The following is a 23583-nucleotide window of genomic DNA, read 5'->3' on the forward strand; positions in this document are numbered from 1 at the left end:
ATTATTTAGACAAAACACATCTCATGGGAACTGCTCGGGAGGCAATAAAGAGAGCGCTCCAGCAACATAGTTGGACTCTTGTGTCTCATTTGTCTCTTAAATCCTGGAGGTCCAAATGGAAAAACCCTCAAGTTAGCACAAGAAATTCGACAATATATGGCATTTGCAATGGTATATACAGTCATCCACCTCTAATCTGCTTCTTCAAACTCTACTTGGTAATGACCAGCAAGGCTGCCCGGTGCCCACTGGGTGAACATTGAGAAATAATTTTTTCATTTCCTTGTGAGTGGAGAGGTGCCCCATTTCCAGATAAACAGTCCCAACAGCACGGTCCTCAGCAGCAGCAAAAACACAAAGGGTCGAAGGGAGCAGCGTCTCCCCAGAGATGTGCATCTCTGTCCTGGAGCGAGCACTGATTGCAGAGTGCCTACCAGCGCTCCCCACAACATGCTCTTCTGAAGGCAGACGGGGAACACCAATTTAGCAGAGTTTTCAACACAACACCTCTCTGAAGCCCTGACTTTGTGCAAGCAAAGACAAAATGATGATTTTTTTCACACCTTTACCAGAGCTCTTGGTTGGAAAGAAGCATCTCTTGTATTAATCAACATCCTTGCACTGAAGTAAAGCCTGGCAAGTGTTGCTCCTTATTATTAAGCCACGAACCCTGTTTAATCTTGCTCTGTTATTGTCTTATCTATGAGCAGCTAAATTTCTACCAGGTTGGCTCAACTAACCAACTTATGTTGCTGTGGTTCTGACATTTCAAAAAAATTCTATTACATAACCAGAGCAGAAATAAAAACACTCAAGCAGCTGAAAGATTAGAGCTGAATAAGAAGTGCTACAAAACAGGAACAGATTTAGGAATAATGAGGTCACCTCACACCTCAACACACAAGAAGTTATTCTGTTCACTCAAATAACTTCACGTTCAGTAGTAGTCACAGCACAAAATACCACACCGTTTTAAAGAGACAGAAGCATTTTCAATACTGTGCTTGGAAAAAATGAACACAGAACAATACCATCATGTGTTACCCTTCCAGCTTTCTCCTAGCTTTACAGATGAAGAGAGAATTAAAGAGGGAGAAAAACGTTCCCTCCTTCCTCACTCCCTTCAAGTGAGAGACACCTAATCTGTGTGGGTGGCTGCAGCTCCAGAGCATGGAGCAATTGTGGCATTTATGGTGCTTCAGAGGCATCTTGCACCTGCTCGAGCACTCAGGTGCTGCTGTGGCGACAGCACAGAAGATCTCTCTCTCGCCAGGTATTTTGGCTTTTCAGCCTTTCTTATTCCAGATACATACAGCCTCTTCTTTATTTAGCAAGGCAGAGATACGGTATTAGCTTCGCACCAAACTGTCAAGTCACACAAAAGCAAAATTCAGTGCCACATGGTCTGGCAGTGCCGGTGTTAGGGGTTCCCTGCGAGCGTGGAGGAGGAGAGGACTGGTTGGAGGCAGGAAGGCAAAGAGATAGATGTTCAGCTGACTGAAGATGCATGAACAATTGATGAGTGGACAAGAGGGGAAAGTGAGGGATCAACACAAGATTAAACCAGTCTGAATCTTCATCACATTGCTAATATCTGTGCAGCCAAGAGCTGGGTTTTTTGTTCCTTTTTTTTTTTCTTTTTTTAAAGAGACCCCAGAGACCACCCTTTTCTGAAAAAGAGAGGAGTGCAGCAGTCAGTATCTAATAAAAGAAAGTTCTAGATGTCAAAATCGCTCGAAAAGCATGACTGCCTACTGAGGTAAAGCATGATACTGCTATCCCTAAAAGGGAGTTGGTATCTAAGCAGATACAGATTGGAATCACTGACTCATCCACCCTGGGCCTTTAAAGCAAACTGATGAAGAATAAAGGGCTGACAGCAGGAAAAGAGGGGGGAGGAAAATAAGGAGGCAGAGGGGATTTAAACAAGATCAGCTACAAGTGAATCCTAAATAAAGATTAAAATCACTGCCTCGTGGATTTGGGGATTTCTGAAGTCAAGGCCATGAAATTAGCAGAAAACTGGCAGTTCATGAGCTTGAATTATGACTTTTCAGGGGACAACTTTCAGCAGTATTTTAACTCTGAAGAGTTACCATTGCACAGTTCTTCCAAGCTTCTTAAAACTGTAAGGAGAAATAGGCATTTAGTGCAGGGATTTAAAAATCCCCACTCCCATTCCATAATTAGCTCAACCATCTATTTTAATACAAGCAACAAAGTCTTTCCCCAAAAAGTCTATCTACTTTTTATACACCCTGCTGCCACCAACAGAGTCAAGCACTTATAAGAAAGATGAATAGCCTGGGTCTGTTCTGTTGCACTAATATGATAAACACTATTGCTGGAATGATCTTGGATGATCTTGCTCATCTAACTTTTAGTTAGTTGATACAGATTAGAAATCTTTAAAGCCAGAGAAAGCACTGTTAACTTCTGCTTCTGTAATTAATGCTCAACATAGGCCAGATTTCTTTGCAGGTTAAGAGGCATTTCAGTCTTTGGAAATGTTTTATGCTTTTCAGAATTAAGATTTCCGTAAGAATATCTCCTCATTCCTACATATTCATACTCTCTTTCAACTGACTGAATTGTAGGCTTGTCCATTTACAACTTTGTATAGACATCACAAAGGCTATATAAACTTCCCTTATGTACTTAATATGAATTACAAGTTATTAAGCTATAGGTGATGATAAGTGCCTTTCATTTTCATGTGGCAGTCTTTTAAAATGTATTATCTGGTCTGTTAATTCTCAAATTGTTGGGCCAGTTTCCTTGGAAGGGTGCTAGTTTCCATGAGAGCAGCTGGGAATATGACGAGGGGAAATAAGTAAGACGTCTTCAGCCTATTTAAAAACACTTCAACAGAAGTAAAATATACAGATGGTATTGTTTTCACTAATGATGTATGCAACTACGACTCCAAAACCCCAACTGAGGAATTCAGTTTAATTTATCCTCAAGCAACTTCCTGAACTGGAACATAAAAGAATTGTTTTCTTTATGATCTAGTTTTCCATAATTCCTTCCTATGTTTCCACCACTGGAGATTTCCTTATGGCAGCTTTCTTTTTATAGCTTAAGAGAGGAAATACCATAAGTTTGGGAATAGAAAAGATTATATTTTGAATCCTTGAAGATAGTTTCATCTTTCAGCACTAAACTTTGATTTTTGCTGTGAGACTATCAAAGAATGAAAGGAGTAGGATTGTTTAGGAGTCTCTAAGTGTCTTCTAGGACAAAATGTTGCCAGAGAAAGTTTAGATTCAGTATCAGGAGAAGTTTCTCAACAAAGTATATTAAACAAGTGGACACGTACAGGAAGTGCAAGAACATTCACCTTGATAAGGTACTCAGAAATATAATGAAATTAACAGTCCTACACTTAGAAGAGGAAGGACAAAATAAACTGAATACAGTATTGCTTCTCAGAGCCAGTTTCTAGGATTCTTTTGTTCACAGAATACTAGAATTAAGGTGAACATTGCTACAGCTTGAAATAATGGGGAAAAAGAAGAAAAGAAAGGGAAGCAAGGAAGAAAATACTAAATCAAATCCTGCTGTAAAAACCTGTAACCTAGACTCCCTATACAAATACTTGGATCTTGCTAGCCCAAGTGATCAAATATACTCCAGACCATGTAAGAAAGACACTGGGAGACCCATCTGCAGTAAGAAGGAACTGCAAGACCAGCCTGGTCAACTCTACAATTTTCAGACACAGGCATAAGCAGATTCCTCGCAGTAACTTATGAGGAAGGAAGAAGCTTCCTCTATAAATAAAATGAAAATGTGTTCTGTCTCTTTAATTTACAACCAAAAAACCAGTTTATTTTTACAGTACCTGAATCATCAGTACCCAGTACCTCAGAGTGAACATTTTGGTTAGTATCGCTTTCAGCTGCAGCCATGTTTTTTTGTGGGTGTTTTTGTTTGGGTTTTTTTTTTTTCAAATGTTACTGAAACAAGAAGTATAGCACAACACATTTATATAACCACTGAGATTTTGAAGTCAAACATGAGGTTAAGCTTCCCTTATTTTTAAATCATCTTTCATGCAGTAAAATGTCTTACATTTTAGGCTGCTTTGGAACTATGCAGTAGCAGTATTGTGAGGGTACAACAGTCATTACATTATGAAATCTTTAATACGTGAAAATTATAGCTGTGCTTCATAACAAAATGCAGCAGCACCAGTAAGTCACCCCTGCAAGGAATCACAGAGCCCTGTAATAAGAAGGTCATATTGTGCAGAGCATGTTTTCCATCTTACTGTCTGTATTTCTTCCTCTGATCACTAATGGAAACAACTAATAGTATTATGTATTTATATAATAAATACTTTAAATGATATTTGCAGTATTTCTATTTAACACAATAAGCAAATAGTGCCATACATGAACGCTATATTAAACAGTTTAAACAATATTACGGTATAAAGCACTGTATTAGCTACCTGAATGCTGTAGAATTACAAGGAAATCTTTTTAAAGAAAGTTATTCTCTTCAAATTACATTATCTAGTTGCATGATTTCCATACTTTAAGATTCACCAAGGAGTAAACAACTACATTAATGGGCTCAATAAAAGATACTTTTACTGCCTATGTTACATAGGAGTATTATAATGGCACATTATATCTTCCAGATCTAAAGAGATGATAGTCATTAAAAATTGCAGCATTTGTCCTTCTGTAAAACATGTAGTCAGATTAAAATAACAATTTAAAAGGCCTTGAAGAGTTTTTCTAGTAAAACTTGCCTGTGGGTTATAAATCTTTCATAATCTTGCTTTATCACCAGAACCATTTTTATTTTTTTTTTTGAGAAATCTTACTTTTACACAATAACATATGCAATATGGAAAAAGAGTAAGGTACAAAACAGCACTATTGACATTGTTTTATCCTGAGTTATATCAACAAAAATTACCAACCTCAGCAGGACCCTGCAGTGGGAAACATTATCCAACCATGACAGGAGAGTTCAGCTTCCCTTCCTACTTAATGATAAAGATGATGGAGCTGAAGAAGGACCTTGTCTTGAAGACACCTCTGCCTACTGCCAGTTCAGGACATCACAGATCCCCAAGAAGATCAAGCAGTGTGGTGAAACATGAAATAAAAATAAGAAAGTATGCACAGGCAGCATTTAAAAAGCTGCCTAGGTCTCCGAGCTGCACTTCAGCTGAGAGATTCATTCAGATGGAGGGGAAGAAGGCCACAGGGCATTTTAGATCTCTGAATACAGACCAGATAGTCAGTCCATTGCCAGTACTGAATTTAACATGCTGTATCATAATTAGGTCTGATATCTACATGGGTGTCTTTTTCTTTCAGAACTTCCCGAAGAGCTTTACCTTTCTCCATCCTAGTCAGCCACTAAAGCCCAGAGCTATAGTGAGCTTTCAGCACTAAATCATGTTAAAATTAACCACATGATTCTCTTTTCCTGAGTTAAGGCTTCTAAGATTATTTAGCCACTGCTGGACACTTAAGGCAGGACATCACAAACACAAATACCGCTTCAGCAAAGTCAAATCAGGATTTGTGTCAGTTTTTGACTGTCCCAAACCTACAAACCTGAATTCCTGAGTACTCTTAATATCCAGATTTGAACTTTAAAACTCTAATGTAGGGGCAGCCAAACAAAAAATAACCATAGGGAATCCTTTAATTGACTGAGTTCTAAAAGTACTAGAGGAAGCATAAATCACCTATTGCCCTCAGATAATTTCGCCCTACAGTACTCTTCACTGATACTCTCTCAGAATTCAGCATAGAAGAAATCAAAAGAACATAACCTACAGATTAACTAAACCTGGATTAACTGCATAAGCTCCTGTCATCCGCAGGACCACAAAAATAAAAATCCAAACAGAAACTGATCTAGATTTTGCAAACATGGCTCCTGGCCTTGTGAAAAAAATTGACTTGACACAAGATATTTTGAGCACATTGAAAAAACTCAGGAACCAGTCAAGCTTCACAGTTTGGGCCCCATTTTGAGATATAAGCTGCTCCAAAATACTTCTGGTGAGCATGGAACTCTTGCTTGGAACTATTGAATCTAACTAGGAAAAAAGCCCGCAATTCCACTTACAACTTGGTAATTAAAATAAAGAAACTGATTTAATTAGAACCAAGCAATACTATGGCAATCAAATAATTTCACAAAAATTAGCTCTGCCTTAGAAGCTATTATATTCATGTTTCTAAAATTCTTGCTTTATATAGAACACAAAGACTCAAAAACGCATAGGCATCTAGAGGCTGAATATAAACACTGCTCTGATATTAACATAGATATACCGTCCATCTTATCCGAGGGAAGTAAAACCAGAAAAACATATTCTTGCAAAATTATCAAAACAAGTTTATTGTATACTGGGTAGCTTCCTGGGGAAACAGAGCAGATGCAAAAGTTAACTAGTTAAGTTATATATCAAGAGGTTTAAGGAACATGAAAAATGTGACATGGCAACTTCTTTTGTTCATCTGTTGTTTTATTTACACTTGTCTTACAATTATTTCAAAGCAAGTTGATCAAGGATAAGACTGTTCTTCAGCATGATAGTATTACCTTTCAAAGGAAATTTCTGTAGAGAAGCTTGTGCCATTTGCTTGGAGCCACTCTCTCCAGGCTCTCTTGGAGATCCCAAAATTGTCAGGTGTAGCTTCCACATTACAACAGATGTCCCTACTGCCCTCAACTTCCCTGCCAGAAATAATTAAAAAACTCCAACCCTCTCAACTTCCAAAAGCTTACATGTTGCCAACCTGGTAAATATTAGGTAAAGATCTCACAACTCTTAGAAAGAGAAGGACTAAATACCTAGGCTCAGAAGCTGGTAGCCTCCAATTCCCTATAAGTTGGCCACATAGAGAAATACATACAACTAGGAGATTCCTCAAATGATATATGAAACAAGTACTTGATATTTACAGCATAGTTTTCAGAGCATCAAAATCTTTAGAATTTTTACTGTAATTATTGCCCTACAACAAACAGCACATGGATTTAACTATCCGACTTTTCAACTCCTGCTGCAAAGTTCTGTGTGGTTCTGCAGACAGTGTGATATTCTGAACTAATTAGTCAGTTGCGTATCAGAAAAAACTTTCCATGGAACTGTGAACATCATTTCAGATTGCTGCAACTCTCAGGTCATCTTCTTGGTTGTTCTTCTTCAGTCATGGAGGAGACAAAGAAGTTTGTTCTTTGTGAGTAGGACGCTCATTGGAGAGAGCCGCACAGTGGGCAGATGTGGATGTAGTAAGCACAGATGAGTTTTTTAAGAGTTTTCCACATGGTGCAAGCATGGAGCTACCCAGCTGAGCTCTACAGCTCACCACCCCAGGTCCCAGACCCGCATGGCCAGAGGCACCAGGTGAGCAAACCATGGATTAAATGAGCTGCTTTCTCTTGTGCGTAGGGTCACTCCTGCACTGGGCTAGAATGAGGACATGACATTGTTCGGCACGAAAGCAAGCTAAGGCTGAATTGCAGAAGAGCATGAAATCAGAGTCTGTTTACAATGAAAGACTTCCTGGCTGGTTTTGTGCTATTAAATTTGAGAAGACAACCAATTCATTCACATTAAGAATATGTAGAGGGTTCACAAATCAAGGGACTTTTCACATTAAGGTTTATTCTAATTATCACTAAAATTTATTGGAAGTGTATCACAAAAAAAAGTCTAGGATTCTCAAAGATCAATCATGAACAAATGCTACAACAAAATGTTGATTAAATCAAGGTCTCTGTCTTCTTGACATGACCTCTTCATTAAAATAAGGAAATAGATTATTTGCATAGCTAGTTATTGCACAGTGACTCATTTAATAAAATCCTTGTTGTTTGTACCTTCTCTAATGTGACTGAAAGAACACAATCAAATGTATCCATAGTCATCAGTTACTGTAAGAAAGAAATCTGAATCAGGTAAACATATAGAACAAGAGAGGCAAAAGAAGGAGAACAAGAAATTAATGGAATAAAGGGGAAAAAACAGCTTTGGATGATACAAATGACATCACTAATAGAACATAGAAGAACAGAGGCTTTCCTATTGTTCCCCTTTTTTTGAAGAATGAAAACTAAAAGTGTGCCTTTAAAGGAAAACTGAAGCCTCTGGAGAAGCAGGATAGGCTCACCAATAAATATCAGTCTGAAGCTGTAAGCATCTTAACCTAGAAAATGTGAAATGGCAGAATGAGCTAGAAAAAAATGTATGTATTAAAAAAAATAAAATACTAGACTTCAGTAAACTTGTTCAAAAATTGACTAACACAACATTTACAATGATTTACAACAAAGAGGATCTTATGAATAAAGCAAAAATCTCTACTCAAAGTACAAATTATTTCCTGTTAAAGTTTTGGCCCTATCTTCTGAAGTAAAAAGCAGAATATTATAACAACAAGGTATGGGAGTGGTACAGTCAGAAAAAAAAAAATTGCTTTAAATCTCTAAGAAAAAAAATTATATGCAAATTCTATACAGAAATATATGTCTGGCATGCTTTATTTATGTAATTTGTTTTAGCCAAGCTGGAGATTATAATGCAACTGACCACTCTCATAGACTGCTCTTTGAATATTTGTGTTTTAAGCCAATGGGTATTGTATTTTACTTGGCAAACTATAAAATGCGCTATTTGAAAACAGCCCTTTTGCTTGCAAAGATGAAATCTATTAAAAGGAAACAGAAGATAGCTCAGAATCTGTAACTCTTACACACATGTGGCATGGAAATATGAGGTTACAGAGAGCACGTAGAAAGCATCCTGCATTCACAGGGCACTTTCCATTGATGGTGGCACAAATCGTATCTTCCTGCTTTGAAAAAATAGGAACACATCCTACCCATAATACATTAACAGACAACATCTCACAAATTGGTATTTCGAAAACACCTGTGTACCTTCAGCTGAGGTGTAGTAGGTTTTTATGGTAGAAAAATGTCCTCATGACTATGACCATCTCAAGAAAACAAAATCTTTTTTTCTTAACAAGCCAGTGTATTCCAGCTGATCATTTCAGAAGAGTTGTCAATGATACCCGATTATCATTCATTCTCTTGCCACATAACACACCAGTCAAACATACATTTTGGCAAGACAGTCACAAGTAAGGCAGGACTTCTAGTTAACTAATAGTCTGTTAATTTACAGGGTGTTACTGGTTAGACAGGACAGATTCTCCAAACCACATAAATAACTTTGAATAACAGAACCATAATGTTTTGTGCAAAAGCAAAGTCAGCATTTTTACATTAGATAGACACTGAACCCAGTTTTATAGAAATGCAGTGTAGAGTAGGGTGTTCACAGATGAAGTCATTGATGAACACATTTGCCCTGGGACTGCATTCTACAATGTCTGCTCTAGAAAGAAATTATAACCTATAATTCACAATTCCAATGTTCTTCCCAGGCCAAAAAAAGAAAGACAGAAAAATACCCCGACAGTATGTTTTAACTGTTTTCAGCTTCTTCCAATACTTTTCAGAACTGAAGCGTCTAAGGAAGTAGAGTTGTAAATAATTTACAAATAACCAATCAATCCAAAACCTGGCAGAAAGGAAAACAGTGCAGATCTGTTCAGATAAAAGCCTAAATGGTGGACTATTTCTTAGCTCTAATCCCCAGTGTCAGCATTCTACAAACACACTGTGTATCTGTATTGGCAAAATAAGAGTTGCTTGGTAGACCAGAGACTACATGAATCTTTGTATGTCTAAGAATAACTTCAGTGGTTGAAATGAAAGAAAGTATTTACTGTTGTGGGCAATACTTGTTTTCTTTTTTTCCAAAATATACAAAAAAGCTATGCAAAAAATAGTTTTAAGTACAGTAACACATGCATTACATTCTTCCTTTAATATGAAAAAGCTCTTTTTTTCTAAATTTCTGTTTATAACATGCAGGTTAAAATAAGTACTTCAGTATTCAATTACTATCTAAATCTTTCACTTCTGCCTTCAACTTAATGAAATGTTAAATGAAGACATCGCTTACAGTGTTAAAGGATCAGCAGAAAAACATTTCCTTACCTTTTTTTAAAATGGGTTGTGGTTATTCTCTACTTTCACGCGGTCTTGCACTCCCTCTGAAATGGGGATTTTTCTTTAATATAAGTGATCAGAAATCAGAATACACTGCTAGGGACCAGTGGTTAACATTCTTCTCCCAGACTGCCTAGGCATAAAGGAAAAAGAATTTTAGTTCACCTTTTCTAGGCTAGCCTAAGAGCATTTTTTTGTTTTCCCTCTTTTGAGGCGTGCTTATAAGTCAAGCAATTCCTGTCTGCCACACCTCTTGTAAATGGTTTGAGACGTTTGCATTATAAAAAAAAAAAAAGGAAAGAAAAAAAAAAAGTTATTGCAACCCGAGAAATTTTCATTAGCTTCGGATTTCCCTCTGAGACTTTCATACAAAATGGTCTTTCTTTACTCTTTCTAACTAGTCAAATAGCAACACTTGCTTATTTTTCCTTCCAAACAGTCACATCCTGCAGTTCTAAATCAATTATATCTCAAGAAAAATGTCACTGTTTTTACTGTAGTTTTTGCTGAAATAAAAATGCAGTATTTGACTCTAGTTTCTCAAGAGGAAAAACTAATAACTTCCAAAAATTAAAACGAGAGCTTATCATAACTTTGATTTTCCTTCTACTAGAGTACATAAAAATGAGTTTTAATTATTTTTCTGTCAAAAAGTATGAAATGCCTTTTTTTAATAGAAAAATTATCTTATTACAAAAACCACAAACTATAGTAATCAGTTTGAATACACTGCAAAATAGAAAAAATTTAAGCAGCTGGAAACAACTTGTAAAATTGCACAGAGCAACTGAGCTACTTCTTTAACAGATGTTTTCCTTCTAGTTTCATTAGTTTTTAGTTTTACATTGAAAAATTTGAAACCAATTTTGCAATTTTGAACAAAAGCATGATGTAAAATTTTCCTCAAAAGTTTTTGACCCTTATTACGGATGTTATGCTTCACTTTACATATAACTAAAGGTAAGTATCAGGTAGGGATTTTGTGGCAACTGTCCTATTCCCACACTCTTAACAGTAGTATTTCCTATATTCGTTCATCCTTATATCCTCGGGCAGCTACAAATAAGAGTATTTTGTCAGAACAATGTAATTAGGGTAGCGGCTAAATCATGTTCCATTTGACAAGACAAGGATACGTGCATTGGCAATCAAACAGAACAGCTTGCAGGCATTAAATTGTGGGGTTATTAGCCCCAATATTCAACTACTGCTGAAGTTCATGGGCTAAGTGTTGGTGGGCACTCTCAGGCTGCCAGGACAGATTACCCGGATCCATGCTGATCCTAGCAAAGGCATCTGGAAAAAGGTAAAGTTCATTTAAGCTGAGAAATGAGAAATTAGCACCTCGTTGACTCTGCACTACTCATAACATTCAGGATGTCTTCCAAGGTGTGAACGAGATCTCAAAAAGCAGTATGAAAACATCCTTAGTTTGTCAGGCCAAATTTAAAAAAAAAAAAAAGAAAAAAAAAAGAAAGGTACTTCTAACGCATATGACAAACTGTGAAGGTTTCGAACAACTGGTATTTGTGTGTAACTGGGAACTCCAGCTGTTAAAATCTCGTATACGCACATCAACCTCAAATCTAATTTTCACACGTAGACTCAGCACTACCCTCTTGTTTATGGGCACAAGATGCAGTACTGAAAATAGCATGTGCAATGGGTTGAGCATGGAAAGACTGTGGCCTGCAACAAGATATCAGGTCAATGTTGTTCTAGCAGAACAGGCAGGTATGTATTTGCTTTTTCACAAAGAGCCCTCCCAGTAATCAATTGTCAGTGCAAAGATTTTTATTAGTTCATAGGTGTAAATCTTGCATGCAGCCAACTAAGACACAGGTTGTTTTACTAACAAGTTATAGTACACTTTGATACCATGGTTTAGTTTTTAAATTAAAACCAAAACCAAAAGAACCCTCATGCACTTCTTTGGTGGCCACTAAAACATTCATTTCTCTGTACCAGACACTGAGATGGTTCTGTGGTGCACATCGTACAATTCCGTTACTTTGCATTATCCTCTCTGACAATTCCAGCACAACCTCTCTGACAGCCCCTACCCTGCAGACGTCGTGTTGTTAACTGGCAGAGCAGAGAACATCTATCAGTGGGACTGTCTGCTAATTTCACATGTTTCCCTGCCCCTCCTGCACCTGACTGACTTATGCTAATGGTTGTGGCACAGCAGACGCTGGGAGTTCAGTGCACCTGCAATAAAGAGCCTGCTGTAACTGAGACTTCAGGTCTATCACCTTGTGTGCATCCCAAGGGGAGCAGTAAATCTACCAGTGGCTGCCATTATGGAGTGTCAATTTTCATGCTGGTGGTTAAGGTTTTGAAGCATGCGAGCAACGGACCAACCTCTGAATTAGTTCATTGTTCTTGAAAATCAGAATCTAAAGGACTTTGAACTCCTAGGTATAATACAGATGCCCATTGTTCAAGGTGCAAGAAAAAGAAAGCATAGCCAGTGTTGAACACTAAGCTCAAGAAGCGCACAAGGAGATGCTTTGGCAGTAATAAACAAAAAAGGTCTTCTTTCTATTTAATAACACTTTTTATTCTCAGGCGAAAAAGGGGAGACAGGTGGATAGGGAAACATTTTAAAGAAAAGGAAATTCTTGCAGACAGGCCAGCATGGAAGATTTGGACCTTCAAAGATTATTTCAGGAAACTATTCTACATTGTCCCTTTCCAATGCAGCCATAAAATTCAATGCAGAGTTAGAAATATATATTTCCAGCATGGAAAGCTAAGCAGACGCATACTCTGCATACACTTAGGGAAAATTACTATATTCCACAGTAATAAGTAGCAGACAGAAGCAATGATACCGGGCCCCAGAGCCCATGAAAATCCAACCAGAGTGGAAATCAGGAAATAAAAAGTTGCTTCAGTTTCTCAAGATTTTGTTGGAGGACACAGAGCTCTCTATTCTGCGTTTTACCTTTTTACAATCTACGCTTTACCTCAAGACATAATAATAGTACAAAACTTTAGAACAGAAATAGGCCATTATAAAAGCAGCTCCCTGAAAATACCTACCCTAATGCTAGAGTTACAAGTGGTAAATTGATCAACTGGTCTATTTTCAGCATTTCAGAACAACAATAGTTGTTCTTGTATGTAGTCCACATGGTTGTTATTTCACCACACAACACAAGACTAGAAGGCAATTAAGCATGGCAAACCATCAAATATTTGTCCACTAAAGGACCCTGCTATTTCTTTTCCTGCTGTCTGTTAAGTCCCTGTTTTTCTAAGAGCATGTTTCAACTTCTCAGGATAGCTGAGTAACACTCCAAAAGGAAAATATTATGTTTAGTACTCCACAGGTAAATATAGCCAACATTACTCACAGAATAATTTTTTTCATATGCAAAGAAAACTTCTGATTTAAAGAAAAAAAAAAAAATTCTCATCAGGCAGAGAAAGCCAGCACCAACAACTTCTGAAAGAGCAATAGTGTAGAGATATCTTTCAGTTAAAATACTGAAAGCTGTGACTCAGTGTTTTGTATCATAAGCAAGAAGATGATCCCTCTACGAATTGCAAGGTTTCTTTAGAACCTGGTAGATCATTCTGCACTAGAAACAGTGTTAGCACATTTAAAAAACATGATGCTCAAATTAATTTTAATAACACCTCTAATTTAAAGTATTTGGTACACATATATGGAATAGCAATAAAGATGACCTTTTTTTCCCAGACTACTTACTGATAAAAATTTGCAATGAGTTGTTAGCTATGAAAAGTAGTACAATTCAGAAAAGCACTTTTGGCATTATCAGGCTTAGGAAACAAATTAGTACTAAGACACAAGTTGTTTTACTAACAAGTTATAGTACATTTTGATACCAAGGTTTAGTTTTTAACCAAAACCAAAAGAACCCTCATGCACTTCTTTGGTGGCCACTGAAACATTCATTTCTCTGTACCAAACACTGAGATGGTTTTGTGTTGCACATCGTACAATTCCATTACTTTGGATTATCCTCTCTGTCAATGTATCGCTTAGTGTCCACTGCTTGAAGCTAAGAAAATAAACAATCTCCAGAGATCATACTAGATCATATCAACATTTTATCATGGCGCCAAACTTGAGTTTGACTCTCTAGCCCCTGCAGGGAGCACAATCCACAAACATTCATGTGTGTATAAGTTCACGCGCATGTGCGCGCACACACACACACACAGAGCCATGGAATGGCAGGTAAAGTCTATCGAGCACTACTTACTTCCCAAAGTCAGACATTTGGACTGTTCAAGGGGAATGAATCCCCTCACTGCAATTACCAGGACTCATTAAGAGAAAAAGAACATGCCAGCAGACATGACCTGCCCTGCCCTTTCCTAGTTTCTGCAAGTTACAGTTTTTAACAAAATGTGTAGGAAAAGTATGAGACAGAATTTTATTTCAAAAGGGGCTACCACCATACTAGTAAGTGCACCTCTTCTATCCATCCAAATACAGTGAGCAAATCATGTTCTTGCTCCATATGCAGAAAATAATACCCAAAGGTGGTGGGCAAAGTGTGTTCTCAGTCCTCAACCAAAATTAAATCCCTTATATGCTTTCCTGAGAGACAAATAACAAGCTAAACATTCAGTACTAGTATTAGAAGAACTACAAATAACAGAAAATGTAAAAATCACTGTTAATAAATAATATCTCAAAAAGGAGTGCATGAATCCTGGGTTAAGAAAAACTTTGGTAACTTAGCTCATCTATTATCATTGACATGTATTGTGTCCTGGAACTCTAGGATATCACAAAAAGTCATTTCATTCATACAGCTCCTTCGTGCTTGAAGGAAAAACAAGCAATAAAAATGTTCAGCTCTCAGTTTTCAATAGTGGTAGAGGTAGGAGTGGAGACTTCTCCCAGAACTCTTTACACTGTTATTTTCAGCCACGCCTTGCAAGGAATACTCTTCTGAGGTGCAAACCCAAGTAAGAAAATTAGGACCAAAAAAAAGACCAAAAAACCCCAAAAAGATCTGAGCTGACTATCAGCAGTATTCCACAAGCCTGTACTTCTGAATGATACCTGCAAGGGCAAGTAACAAGCTAGAAAGATGGAAAGCGTGTGAAGAGGACTGCACCAAGCTCTTCCCAGTGATACCCTGTGCCAGGACAAGGAGCAATGGGTGCAAACTGAAACACAGGAGGTTCTGTCTGAACATCAGAAAGCACTTTTTTACTGTGAGGGTGACCGAGCACTGGCACAGGTTGCCCAGTGAGGTTGCGGAGTCTCCATCCTTGGAGATATTCAAAACCCAACTGGACAGAGTCCTGGGCAAACAGCTCTAGATGACCCTGCTTGAGCAGGGAGGTTGGACCAGATGACTTCCAGCAGTGTCTCCCAACCTCAGCCAGTCTGTGATTCTGTGAAAACGGAAAAGAAACCAGGAAAGCAATTTCCATATGTAGGGAACAAAAATAGGAAAACTTTTGTATTTTTTTAAAAAGTACAACCCTGTTTATCACAAGCCAAACAATGACATGAGTAAATAGGATAAAATTGGATTAACCTTGTCAGACCTGCAGAATGACTGCTGTTGACATTGTAATTTTCCTGGGTCAGGCTGACACCATTAAAAAGTCATCTCTCCAGTCAAGGTTGTACAGATAAAATTCAAATGCATGCAAAAGACTGAGTAAGAAGGAAGCTTTGATCTCCCAAACTGAAAGGCAGAAACAGTCTTCTCAGAAAAGCCTGCCAGGTCTTCGTATGAAAAACATAGATTTTGCAGGGCCAACCACTCCCCTGCACACGCACACACGCATTGCAGCTCTGTGCCCTGCTCACCTCCGCAGTCCCTCACTTCCCTCCAGCACAGCTAGGGGCGGTGAAGGTTAATTATATTTGCAGAGGTGAGCAGCAAAGCTGCATCAAAAGACACTGGGGGACATACAGATGGGTAAATGAGACTGACCTGCAGAATATTATTGCTGATGAGGTATGGAGAAGGGAAAACTCACCTGGGTTTAGGGAAGCTTGATGGCACTGCAGTAGGAAAATGGGTGCATTTTTGCAATGCACTAACACACAGCAGTGCTGTAGCATAGCCAGAGCATGCTGTAGTTTTACCTTCACTGATGTTGAACAGCAACTAAATCAAAATAACACTTTACTTTTCCCTGTGTTGTAGGGTGTTAGAGAGAACTTCGCTATCAGACTACCCGATCATGCTTGGCTAACCTCAACCTGCCCTAGCCACAGGGAGCTTGCTCAAGCGTGAATCAAAGTACACTTTATTGCAGTGTTTAGTTATACTTACACTGGCAGAATTTAAGTGTAAAGTGGCAAGGAATAAATGAGAACCCAACCTCTCCCTGGGCTTAGGCTTCTCTTCTGCACAGTTTACATGTAACAGTGCCTTCAGAAGAGGTAAGGGGTTTTTCTTCTTTTAAAACAAGATATCATGTTCTTTCTCAGGGACCACAAACATCTTCAATTAGAAATGCTTCTAATACAGTCTGAAAGAGAAATATGTGAAATATTACCATTTCTTGATGTCACTGCCAAGATCTAAATTTTTGCTTCTCTGTTTACTGTGCCAATTATAACCTCTAATGCCCAGAAAAAAATAGGTTACTGCTTCCCCAGCAGTACCTTAAATGATAAGGCGGGTCTTCAACTGTTGCAAGATTCTTTTATGATGGTAAAAATCCTCCAGTTATTTTCTTTCCATTTAAAGTGCAATTAAAACCACTGTTCTATGGTTACAAGTGTCATTCCTGACTATATACCCACACTATTTCCAAACACAGCTAGAAAAATTATTTGCAATATTATGTGACCAGCTTCTCTTCCGTTTGATCTAAATTGAATTCTGTGCTACAGGCTGACTTAGATGAGGCTGCAAAGTTGCTTGTGGAGTAGGATCCTGCTCTATAAGAGTAAAAGTAAAAAAACCTGTCAAAAGAAAAAACTTGTAAGAAAAAGGAAAAAGGGACAGAAAAGCCTGAGAAATTCCTTCTTGAGGAATGTCATATCACAAAGTGCACAGACAGCACAAGCCTCATGGAGTAATGATGCCTAACCCTAGTGTATATCCAAGAATAGAGGGGAAAGGGAGTTTCTTGTAACTATCTCCTTAGTCTATGAAGAAATCACTAACAATTTGCTTCAGTTACTTGCTCATGAAGAAATAAATTTGCCCACTGCCTTGGAAGCTGTCTGAAGAAAAGCACTATATAAACATAAATCATAAATGAACCAAGCGACTTCATCCTTGGGTAACTAGAGAAGCATAAAAACAAGATGCTGTATAGGTAGAAAGTCTTCTAGTCAGCAGTGCCACGCACCAGCAGGCAGCAAACACAAAAGCGTCCATCCTGATGGCATAGCAGATTCCTTTTGACAGGCTTCGTGTTTTTATCTCAGCCACCACAGGTCATTAGTGGCAAAAAGCAGAAGCTTCTGAGGACAAACGAGAGCACAGTTCAATAATTAAGAGGGGGATCCCCGTCTCATCTCTCGGTTTCACCCAAGGCTTGCCTGAACTGAATGAAGCATTTGACAGAAGTAAGATACATTTTGCTACTTTTAAGAACACAAAAATAGTCATTGGCCTAAGCTGGTAAATGATGCAAAGCTGTTAACACAGACCACCATGGTCCAATCTGTGGCTTGCAGCAACGTCCTGGGGACGATGGGGACCAAACGTGCGAACGGACACTCCGCTTAAGGAACCAGCCAGCTCCTCCAGCCTCACAGAGTGACGTGAACTACCCCCACATGCAATGCGGCGGGAGCAGTCCAGCTTTTGGGGGCTCTGTCCTTGCTTTTCAGCCCCGCTCCCTCACCTTACGATGCCTATGGCTGCAGCTGCTCCAGCCCACCTCGCTCCCTGGCCCATTCACATGGTGGTAGCATGAAAGACACAGGAGGCAAAGGCTGCCACGAAAAGGCAGGAGGGAGGGCAGCCGCTGGCACAAAGCCAGACGAGGAAAATGCCTCTTGCACGGGGGTAAAGCTGCTGCTACGTGGAATAAGAAGTGATCGTAGGTCCAAAGTACCCAGATCCAGGTCTGTGAGTTCAAGGTGGTGACGTTAGACAGACACTTTTGCAGTCCCTGGTACAAAAAATTCTTTTACTCTGAACTGTCCTGATAATTACAGGTTGCTTAATGGCATCATGAGGACAGCAGTTCTTTAAAGGGAATGTAAATGAGACAGAATGGTAACTTTGCAAGACCTTCCAATGAGGTTGTTCAACACCCAAGCATCATCATTGAGGGAAAACAAAGGCAATGATTTCGCGGGGGGGGGGGGAGACACAACACAAAAAAAAAAAAAAGAGAGAGAGGTTTGTCTGGCTGTCTCCCCTGGCAAAGCAGAAGAGATGCTGTCTGCAGTAAAATTAGTCAAACGAGCCAATGCTTCGCTGGACCATTCTTTGGGGCCACCAGCTCTGTGACTGACAGGCTGAGGTTTTTTCTTCTCTGTAGAGAGAAGTGACAGAGGGAGCACTTCACTGGCAGTCTTCATCCTGCTAACACGGGGAGGAAACTCAGCTGAGCCATGCCAGCTGCATGCACTGATTTTAGCTGACAACTGGTCTAAGCTGCCTTTGCTGTACATGTAAGAACTTGTTTTTCAACTAGGTATACAAGGAACTTAAACATTGTATTTTTCCGGCTTGTTCCAGACAGTTTTTCAGCCTGTTCTAATATGACAATTTAACCTTGAAACTGTGGTCGATAGTTACTGGCAGCCCAGTATCTTCATCCTGATAGGTGTTTTTGCTTGCTGTCACATTGCGCTTTACATCTACCTCTCTCATACTGATGTGTATCGTTGCTTAGGTGGTAGCAAATGGCACAGAAAGGTTTGTGCTTTTTCCCTCTCTTGTACTTCTGTTATCTGGAAACTAAGAAGTAGGATTGCACAGATTGGCACTCTTTCCCGGCAAGAAATCTATATGCAAAAGCTACGTTGTCCAGACACGATTAATATTACTTAGTGATAATCAATAGTTCCATCCCTGAAGAGTCTGTAACCTTCTAATTTTTCTCTCTCACATGTAAAAAGAGAGAAGGCATAAAATGGAGTGGTGAGGGACAATAGTTTCCCTATTTGATTCTGGTTATCCTAAGGATATAAAAGATAAGATGTGCAAACCTCAAGAGATAGGAAAGGGTGAGGGAAGGAAATAATTTGCTGTACAAAGATTTGACAGCATTCTATCGAATACAAGGATATATTGTTTCTTGCTTAGGACTTTCAATGTTTGTTGTGTTTATTTAATAAAGCGCCACATGCAGTGAAAGACAGAAGTTGCATGAGTGTTTATGAAAAAACAGTTCTGTAAAACTATAATAAAATCAAAAGGCTCAAAGGAAGTAAGAAAAATCACTTAAAAGGACTTGAGACCATTAATTGTATTAAAGCTCTTATTTTTGCATATCATGACTCTCTAGTTTCCCCTCCTCTTGAAATGACCCACACTGAGTACCATGGAACAATTTTTCTTTCAATTCCATGACACTTCCATGAACAAAATACAGAACTTTTCCAGAAAGCACATTAATATCTGTCCATTTCACAGGTAGAACTACCCCTTACCAGCAGCAAAGCTCCCGAGCCTTTTACCAGCGGTGACAAGTAATACTGAATGTAAAATATATATATATATATATATATATATGTGCATAAAAATATATATATATACACCTACTCAGGCACACACACATCATCAGTCTTCAAGTTTTTTTGCAACACATTAAAGAAACCTTCAAAATTAAAAGAATTTTTACTTGCCTTTCACAACTTGATCTAATGTGAAAATAAATACAAAGTCCTCAGCACGAACCAGCAGAATTAAATAAAACAGTTAATAAGGCAAGAGACCCTTTACACAGCTTAAAATGAATTAATATCTATTTAAATATTAAATCATGACCTAAAAGCAATAACAGCTGTTAGAAATTCTGTCTTTTTTCCCCCTTCATCTAAGTAGGGAGCATATCTTGGAACATACTTGGAAAATGCCAATTTGTCATTCACGGTGTTGTTGAATTAAACAACAGAATAACTAAAAAATAATTTAAAAAGCTTCTTCTCCCTCCCCCCCAAACTGTAAGGCCTTCCTGATAGGTCTTTTTTCATCTGAAGGAAACACATGCTGAATTTTATATAGTTATTGAAAAAGTCATCTTTTGATAATTGCAGTGGGCTACAGCTCCAGTTCCTAGAAAAGATGAATGTGTGCTGCTTATTATTCAGTGTCGTGCTTTTTCTTCACTTAAATAGCTCTGTCTCGCAGCAAAGTGAAGCAATAGATTAATATCTTTACTGTGTTTATTTTTCAAATTGGAAAATGCATCTTCTGCAGAAGCTATTCTTACAAAAAGAAATATATATTAGATGTAAAAGCTAGTTGTAAAATGAGTTATTCTTTATTTTAATAGGAATTTATTAATACAATCTATATCGTAGCATTTAATGGATCCTTATTGGATGCTTTTTCTAATCATAAATTGTCAGAAAAAAAATCCTCTGGATGAAGGTTGTTGCGAACACCACACATTCTATCAAGCCAGTGACATTTTAAAGCAGTTCAGATACTCCTTTTCAGGTATGGCTGGTTGTGCAACCCATCACCATCTGCAGTGTGACAGACAGAAAATATATGTAGAGTGAAAGAAATGTAGCTGTGAAAGTAGAGCATAGCAACAGCAGTACATATTTGTCTTTGCTTTTTGCATTTTGGTACACTGAGTAAGTTTTCACCCTGGCAGTTACTTTCACTCACCTGAAAACCTTCATGTTTTCTCTCTCCACATGAAAAGAAGTATGGATTAGGAAGTCTTTCTATGTAATTTTTTAATTTCCTAGGCTATGATCACTCTAATTATATGGTTTGCGTGTTCTTCTGGATAAGCAGAAAGTCTTTTTGTAAGTTTGAGAAGCATCCGACATGTTTTTGGAACTGCTGCTATCCCAGCAATAAGAAGTTGCGACAATCCTATTGATCAGCGCCATATTTCTCGTACTTTTCCACAACAACCTTACAAGGCCAATGAGACAGTAGAAGGTAAATAAGTCAACTGTCAGTAGCAGAGGCACTTCAATCCACTCTGTTTCTCTCAGTGAGAGAAAGTGTGATTATTTCCGTGAACACTTGACTTGTCCCCTACCTGGCACTTCCAGCAACACAACAAACCAAGACCACAGCTTCTCTGGAGGAGCAGGTTCTCCTGGTAGAGCTTAGAGACCTCAGTAAAACCCAGCATCAGCTCAGTCAGAGGCTCCACTGTTACAAAGCCAGGCCACATCTTGTGGAGTGTGACGTGTAACACAAAGCAGGATGCTTTTTTAACATTTGGGCCCTCATTTAGTTGTTGTGTCAGGATGCTTTTCCTGTAATTAAGCAGCAAGATAAATTTGTGCCTAACAACCAAAATCTTGAGAGCTTTCAAATGTTTATTGGATGTCTGTCTATTGGATGATCCTGGGAAGAAGGGGCTGGGAGGAAGGTGATTTAGTTTTTGCCTTTTTTTCTCACCACCCAACTTTATTTTTAATTGGCAATAAATTAAATTAATCTTCCCCAAGTCAAGACTATTTTGCTTGGGACAGTAATTGGTAGGGGATCTCTCTGTCTTTATTTTGACCCACAAGCTTTTTTTTCACCTTATTTTCTTCCCCCGTCCTGTTGAGGAGGGGGAGTAAGAGAGTGGCTGGGTGGGCAGCTGGCTGAGGTGAACCCACCGCAGTTTCTTATTGAAGGGCAAAAGGTTCTTCACTGCCAAGGAAGTATTCCGAGTGTAGATTCGTTTTTAGTTGTGTCCTTTTAAACCCAGAGATGCCAACTCTCTCTCATAAGACTGTCAGTGCACTGATCTAGTATTTGGTTGTATCTTGGTTTTCCCCCTTTTCTGAGAGCAACGCAGGGATTATTCAGTGCTATCTTTTCTCTAGGTAAGTATAGCAAAATGAAAGTGATATAGGGCACCAAAAAGGACACAATTATAAAGCATTTTTCCAGATGTTTAGAAATAGTTCAACAGTTTGGTATTTGTGACACTGGTATGTTGTCGCATGAAAAAATAAAAATTATTGCAATTACTTCCTGCATTATTTCACTTAAGTATTTAAGTCTATTGCCCAATGGTAAAAAAATCATTTCTTGGTGGTGTTGGAATGACCTAATGCTCACTATACTACTAGGAATTAAGAAATCCAGCTGATGTAAGTAGTTAGATTTGAGGGAACTCCATAGGAAATAAAATGTTAGAGTTGTTCTAACGAATGAGCAGGGATGCAAAACTAGGGAGACCTGAATGCCAGCTGCAGAAGCTGCATGTATATACACCAACAACAGGAAACACGGGGGGTCTGCTACGGAAACAAAAGCAGATGAGCAGATAGAGTACCAGTGCTGATACCCCACTGCAAGCAGATGAATCATTTGGCTAAAATTGGGAATGTTCTTTTCCACATCTATTTTTAAATAAAATGTCTAAGAAGCTTTCACAAGATTTTTGTATTCTCTATTTCAGTTTCCAAAAAGTACCAAAATACTACCAGAAATTTTGGTCCCAGAATATTGCTGTCAGGATCTCAGAATAGAATTCCCAAAACATTTTACATGAAAACATAGAGTGAGTGTTTCCAGCTTGTTCCATCTTTGTTGTAGGTTCAATGAGCCTAAATAACCAGTCTACCATGCATGCCTAAGGCAAATGCAACTTCAAATCTTTGGTAAGTCCATCTGCCCTTGATACTAAAAAAAAAATTATTCCCTACACTGAGAAGAATCAATGTTGGAAAATACTCAAAATGTCATCAAATGACAGCTTGAGAGGGAGAAAAATTAATTTGTTTTAAACAAAAGAACCCATCTGAGAACTCCTAAATTTCAATAGCAACACAGTTTAAAGAAAATATATCCTGACAAATGAAAAAAATATGGTCTTCCCTAACTGTCAGTGTTGCTGTTTTCCACTTAGGCATAAAAGCCTAAGAACTTGTCCACAGCTTACTGTACACTAAACCAGATGATATTGTTTGACATAACAGGAAAAAACAGTCAAATTCTTAGTTTATGTAAGAAGCTCTATATATTCCTATTGACAAATGCTACAGCCTGTGTCATACTAAAAAAAGGTTATAGAATTGCACACATCCAGCCTAATTTACTACATTAATTTTCTTTGGAGTCATATTACATCACATTAAATTGTGTTGCATGGTGTAAAATTGCAGTAACGTTTCCATGTTTGGTTTGAATGGAACCAGTGGACTTGCTCTGTGGTAGTCATGGGCAGGAAAGGCACACTTTGCTTGCTTGGTCTAACCAAAGTCATCACCCAACATGACAGTACTAATCTCCATTTTTTACCATTCTTCCCTGGCATCATTTTTCCCCCATATTATTAGGGACTTGCTGTTCAGTCAGTGATGCCAGTATTTGTGATTAGTGGGCATAAAAATTATGGATCTAGAAGGCTGAAAGTCTCCCCCCCCCAAATGGACATGACACAGGTGGCAGC

The 23583-nt window shown here is 38.3% G+C and overlaps 1 protein-coding gene across 3 annotated transcripts in view; it reads right to left on the reverse strand.

Annotated features, from left to right (window-relative positions):
• Positions 1-23583, reverse strand: part of CRACD (capping protein inhibiting regulator of actin dynamics) — a 140231-nt gene that overhangs the window by 66897 nt on the left and 49751 nt on the right. For 2 of the 3 annotated variants that reach the window (XM_049794157.1, XM_049794148.1), the window contains exon 2: positions 10060-10204. The gene's annotated coding sequence lies outside the window, so the exon portion shown is untranslated. The remainder of the gene's footprint in view (positions 1-10059; positions 10205-23583) is intronic. The other variant, XM_049794163.1, reaches the window with a different exon arrangement.

This window comes from Accipiter gentilis, chromosome 3 (genome assembly GCF_929443795.1).
Source record: "Accipiter gentilis chromosome 3, bAccGen1.1, whole genome shotgun sequence".
Taxonomy (NCBI): domain Eukaryota; kingdom Metazoa; phylum Chordata; class Aves; order Accipitriformes; family Accipitridae; genus Astur; species Astur gentilis.